General features: G+C 40.0%; 1 non-coding gene across 1 annotated transcript; it reads left to right on the top strand.

Moving 5' to 3' along the window:
- The first annotated feature begins 433 nt into the window (after positions 1–433).
- Positions 434–505, top strand: TRNAG-UCC (transfer RNA glycine (anticodon UCC)). The gene has a single exon. It is a non-coding gene; the product is annotated as a tRNA-Gly (tRNA).
- Positions 506–6,005: the final 5,500 nt, after the last annotated feature.

Here is a 6,005-nt window from a genome sequence, read left to right as displayed (position 1 = left end):
TGGTGATGTTTTTGTGGCTCTCCATTATTGCGTTTTTGTTTTGGGTGGGTTGGTTGGGTGGGTTTTTTATAGTAGAAATAGGCTACTAGTCACAAAGATCACTTATTTTTTCTCAGTTCATTTTTGTATTGTTTTTAGCTTAATTTGTTATTTGCAATTTCTTTTTTTGTCATTTAGAGACAGAAAGTTACTGTGATTTAAAAAAAAAACCAAAAAACCCAGAATGAAATTACTTTTCTAACTACTTAAGGATCTGGCATTTACCCGTAGATCACTGTTGGTATTTTAGGTAGTTCTCACCTTATTAATTTTACAGCACAGAAAGCTGTGTGCCGTGCTGCAGAGTCCTTGGATACAGCTATACTGAAGTGATTTAATTTTTTGATTCTGATATTTTATATCCAAATGTGTACATGTTATGTTTTATATCACAGCATTGGTGGTATAGTGGTGAGCATAGCTGCCTTCCAAGCAGTTGACCCGGGTTCGATTCCTGGCCAATGCAGTCTACCTTTTGGTGTCCTTCTGGGGTTCATACTGGGACCAGTGCTGTTTATATCTTCATCATGGCACAGAGAGGGGGATCGGGTGCGCCTTTACCAAGTTTGCAGATGGCACCAAGCTAGATCTTGAAGAACTGATCTGAACTCCCTATACCTGCAATTCTTAATCTGTCATAAAATGGACATCAGTGCCTTGTTTCTTGCTGGTTTTGAGAAGCTGCTGGGGGGCCTTCCTCCTTTAATCCTGTTTGCCAATTACCTTACTATTTGTGGCTTAAGGTTGATTGAAGAGCGTTCTTTTTCTGATCTATGGCACTGCTATAAATCCTACTGTAAGATGGAGTTGTTCCAGTCTCAGCACAGAAACTCAGTAATTTCTCTCTGGGCATCTGCCTCCCTAAATGATATCTTTATAGAAGACACGTAGTGTTCACTGAGCTTCATAAGGATGACTCCTCAGTTGAATGTGATAGGCTACTAGCACTCCATTTCTTTTGACTAGTCCTTTTATCTGTTTAATGGTGAATGAATTCAGTATTTGGATTTTTGTTGAAAAGTTTCAGGAGGGATCATTATCATGTAGCTCAAAATGTCTTCTGCTAGAATAGTGTCCAGTGTCCTGCCTTGGAAAAGGGCCAGGTTAAACTTTTTGTGCCCAAATCACTTTGTTCGTGATCTTCCTACAGGAAAAGTGACTTAGCTTACTCCACTGACAAGCTCTTTAGCAGTCTAACATCTGTGTACAGTCCTTAGTGCACTGGGAGGCCTAAAGCTAGCCAGCACAAACTGAGATCAAAAGTGGGCCTGACAGGAAAGTGTTGTGCAGAGTGTGAAGTAGACACAATGGTTTAATCAGATTTCTTCTTGCTTTTTCAGTGAAAGATTCCTGCTGATGTTTTGAGACTGACATAGCTCAAGCATGTTCCTTAAGGCCAGAGAAGTGAGAGCACTGTGTTGATGTCCACTGCTGGAGAACTGAAGGAGTCAAAAATGCAAGTTTATTGCAGTCACACAGGTCACATTATACATTTTAGTCCAGAATATTTTCTTGTGTACTTACAGCTGAACAGTAATCATATAGCAGCTGTTACTCAGTAGGAAAGCTTTCAAGCCTTTGAAGGTGGAGTGTGTTTTATATTGCCATCCACTATCTGCACCTATCACTCTGGATTCTTGATGCAATGCTTGTTGTCTGGAAATCTTTGGATAAGGCTTTTATAGGTACTAACAGTCCAAAGGAATATCATCCTAGTGATAATAAATCATTCCCCCTCAGAGAAATGCTGGTTTTATTACCAATAACATTATTTCCAGGAGGCAAGTGGCTTATAAACAAGCCTTTTTTGTTTGTTTGGGAGACCTGATCAAATACTTGATTAACATATTGTAATACTTTTATGGCAGATTAATCTGCTCCATTCAGAAGTGATAGGGAAAAGGATATTTTTATGTTTAGAGACTCTGCTGCTATCTTGCCTCCCTCTTAGGGCTGAATAAACAGTATTTTTTTGGTTGTAAAACTGTACCTTTATCAACAATGAAAGTATTTTATATGGCACTCTTCCTTTTGGTGGTACTACTACAAATTGAAGCCAGGTTACACTGGTTACGCCTTGCATGCTTTTCATCCAGTTCAATCTTTCAAAAAAATCTTTGATAACATCTAATTTCTAGAGCAGCTCCCATCAATGTCTCAGGCATGCCAAGCCCTGGTTCATTATCACCGTGACCACATTCCTATTCTTAGCAAAGATTCTCCTTTGCAGAACAGCAGCCTACTCTGCTGTGGCAGCAGTCCACTTACTAATTTACAACTCCACCCACTAAATGCCATTGTGAATTATAAACTACCCAAGTAAACCATGTATTTTTAACAGCCTTAATTTTGCCATCATGCCTGTTTATAAAAGTCAAAGACCTTTTTTGAGTGCAGAAATGCTAAGCTGGCATTTCAGGTTATTCTTGGGACATTGGCTATTCCTCCACAGTAAGGTTTCCTCCTCCTGAAAAAAGTCAGTATACCAATATGTTGCAAAATGCAAACTGTTTTGAAGCAATGTTTCATCCTCTTTCTAGGGTGAAAAACCTTAAATCTGTAAAAAGAGCCCAGCCTAGGAGCTTCTAATTCTTTGTGCAAAACCTTTGCTAGAACAAAAGCAAACTGATCTGATTCTGTTCTAGACTTTATTTCCAATTTGTTTCTGAATTTCTTGCCATGCAGTAGAGAATTAGGTCCTTTTCTTTATAAAACACATAAAACATGGTAATGACATCAGTATCTACATGCCATTGTTCAGGTTGGTTTGTTGTGTTGTTGTTTTGTTTGTTTGCTTAATTTGATTGTACTGGAGCAGAGATGACATTTGAACTGAAATGGAATTTATTGCAGCAATTTTCACCCACAGTCTGGTAGTCACTAACAGGTGCTTAGCTCAAAGTACACAAGTGACGCCTTTCAGAGGATCAATGATTCAAAACCCAACTTTTCTCTTTTTTCTTACAGATACTTCATGGCTTGCCATATTGGAAAATAGCTTGATAATCAATACAGTTATATGATGTCTGCAGTACCCCATCAAAGCTGCAAAGTACATGGATTCATAAGTAGTGTTAGTTTATTTTTGTTTAATGTAGAACAGAATTAACCAGGTTGGAAAAGACCTTCAAGATCAAGTCCAACCTATCACTCAACACCATCCAATCAACTAAAACATAGCACCAAATGCCTCATCCAGTCTCTTCCTAAACACTTCCAGTGATGGTGACTCCACCTCCTACCTGGGCAGCCCATTCCAATGGCCAATAACTCTTTCTATGAAGAACTTCTTCCTAGCATCCAGCCTAAACCTCCCCTAGCACAGCTTGAGACTGTGTCCTCTTGTTCTGGTGCTGGTTGCCTGGGAGAAGAGACCAACCCCCACCTGGCTACAACCTCCCTTCAGGTAGTTGTAGAGAGCAGTAAGGTCTCCCCTGAGCCTCCTCTTCTCCAGGCTAAGCAACCCCAGCTCCCTCAGTCTCTCCTCATAGGGCTTGTGCTCCAAACCCCTCACCAGCTTTGTTGCCCTTCTCTGGACATGTTCCAGCAAGTCAACATCTTTCCTAAACTGAGGGAACCAGAACTGGACACAGGACTCAAGGTGTGGCCTAACCAGTGCTGAGTACAGGGGCACAATCACTTCCCTGCTCCTGCTAGCCACACCATTCCTGATACAGTCCAGGATGCCATTGGCTTTCTTGACCACCTGGGCACACTGCTATCTCATGTTCAGCCTACCATCAACCAGTACCCCTAGCTGTTGTTTAAAACCAGCAAGTTCCAGAAGCGTGTCACATAATAAGGTTTTAAATATCCTTTTCCTCTTCTGCCTTTGGTGTTCATTGTTTGCCCACAACATAGACTAATTTTGAAAAACAGTAAAGTGACAGAGAAAATGTGTCACAATAAAATTTCAGAACCATCCAAGGTATGATGAGGAACCAGACAGAGGCTATGATATTGCTGAAAATCATTACGCTACTGGAAATCTTGCTTCGAGACCTGGTTGAGAATTTATACAGGAAGACAAAGTGGTCTGTGATTGCCCATTGGAATGGGCTGCCTGGGGAGGTGGTGGAGTCGCCATTGCTGGAGGTGTTCAGGAGGAGACTTGACAGGGTGCTTGGTTGCATGGTTTAGTTGGTTGGGTGGTGTTGGATGATAGGTTGGACACGATGATCTTGAAGGTCTCTTCCAACCTGGTCTGGTCTGGTCTGGTCTGGTCTGGTCTGGTCTATTCTATTCTATTCTATTCTATTCTATTCTATTCTATTCTATTCTATTCTCCTTTTGTCAGTAGCTTCTGGCCTCCATCTTCCTAACCCCAGAGCTCAGGTATAGTTTTGTAGAGTAAGGATAATGGCTCTGGAAGAGGTTCAGCAGGATCAGAAGGACCTGAAACTAGCAGAAGATAGCATCTCTGTAGGTTGTAGCCTGCTGTTGATAACAATCAAGGGAGAGGAGAGTATCTTTAAATAATATGAAACTATATGCTTGCATTTCTCTGGAATTAAGTGTAAGCTGAATGATCTTGTTCATACTGCAAGAATTTCAACTCTAAATATGTATTTTTTTTAAATGCATTTTCTTACAATTTCAAATAAATGTCCTACTTTACTAGGATTATGGTTTAGGAGGAATTTCACATGGATGTTTCTAAAGTTACATAATCCTATATTTCTCTACAGTGAAAAATGAAATTCAAGTTCTATAAATGGAGAATTCAAATGTTGTTCTGACATTTACTGGTGACATTCCAACCTGCAGGAACTTGATGCAGATATCCTCAAGCACCTACACGTTTTATGAAGCATTTATGACTCAAAACCAGAAATTTAAGTACTTCTTGTCCTGCTTGCATTTCATGGGAGATTTGCCTGGACAGAATCATTCAGAGGAGCTTGCTGATTTCTCTTTCACTGTGCACATAGAAAAACAGAAGGGAAGTGCGGCTGGTTCTAATGATATATTTCTAGTAGTAGACTTATCATCCCAAGATCTGAAACAAAACCAACCTCCCTAGAGTGAAATAAATCCCAGTAACAGAAAAAAATGCCCTCCATGCTGTTGTTTGGTGGAAGACATCCTTTGAATCCTGCTAGGTACCGCTTGTTTATAGCATTCTTGGCATGGTTCCACTCCCAAACTTAGTGTGCTTAAGGAATACTCTTATCTGCTGATGGTACTGGGAACAGTGATCTCCACTGCAGTTCCTTTTTTTTCTAAGATACCACTTGCTAGGATTCAGCTCTTCTGGATTCAGTTACCAAGCTAATGTCTGGAAACAGAATGACTTTATCATTTACATGTCTTGTTTACATCATTTACAGTCTTGTTTCTTTCTAGGAGTGTAACCATTTCTCAATCATTGCCATCACATCTGGATTTGAATGGTGAATATCAATAATTTTACTTCTGTCTCCTCACTGTATTTAATGAACTAAAATTATGTATTAAAATAGGAACTTTGCTCCACCCATCCAGTCCCCTTTGGAGCACTTTCCATTAGCACATTAATGGAAAAAATAGTGTCTGTTTTTGTGCAGGTATGTTTTATGAAGGTGCTTTATTTGAACAGTCAAGCAAAGTGTGAAGACTCCAAATGCCCAGGGACCCTGCATTTCTTAAGGCCTCTAAGCACCCTTTCTCACTGTGCCTTGTGGCAAACTCACCTTACACTCGATCTAACTGTTCTTCATGGTTTCTAAAAGGACATCTTGATAATATGATTGTCCTTTCTTTGAACAAAGACATTTGTGAAGTGACTTCCTCCTTTCAAACTTTTTTCCAGGCAGGAGCAAAAGCATTTTCTAAAGCGTATTTTGGAATTTAGATCAGAGTTGCATTACAAACACCTTTGCACACATTGGAGTTTAATGCCTGGGTTTTCTATTCACTGCAGCTGCAACACGCCAAGTGAAGATGTGATTTAGCCGCAAGATTTGTTGTACAATTCCATTTTGTCT

This window comes from Melanerpes formicivorus, unplaced genomic scaffold (genome assembly GCF_026170545.1).
Source record: "Melanerpes formicivorus ecotype bairdi unplaced genomic scaffold, bMelFor1.0.p_v2 SCAF_7, whole genome shotgun sequence".
NCBI lineage: Eukaryota > Metazoa > Chordata > Aves > Piciformes > Picidae > Melanerpes > Melanerpes formicivorus.
The sequence above is the reverse complement of the archived record's forward strand: the minus strand, read 5'-3'. Positions and strand labels throughout refer to the sequence as shown.